Here is a 406-nt window from a genome sequence, read left to right as displayed (position 1 = left end):
AGTTTGAAAAACTATATTTTAGGTTTAAATAGACATCAAAGTAGCTGGAATCTATACTGTAACTGTACAAATGGTACACCACTGATGATTTAATATGAACACAAAACACATTTGAAACAACCTAATTCAACAAATATTATGAATAAGTTAAAATTTCAACGAAAAATAGTAAACATGAGAGATTTAGCGCCAAATGTAACATGTGTTATTAACCTTTTAAATGTTTTTCTGCTGAGACTGAAGTGCTTCCTGCTGTTTGGTTACAGGTGTAAACATGAAGGAGCTTCACTGTCGATTTTGTTCAGTTTTCACTTCAGTTAAGATCAAAACAAACATCTGGCACTAAAAAATGATGTCGAGTGACACATCTGCTGCACATCAGGAAACACACACACAATGACTTCAA

Source organism: Stegastes partitus, unplaced genomic scaffold (genome assembly GCF_000690725.1).
Source record: "Stegastes partitus isolate 25-593 unplaced genomic scaffold, Stegastes_partitus-1.0.2 Scaffold2176, whole genome shotgun sequence".
NCBI lineage: Eukaryota > Metazoa > Chordata > Actinopteri > Pomacentridae > Stegastes > Stegastes partitus.
Note: the sequence above shows the minus strand (reverse complement) of the source record.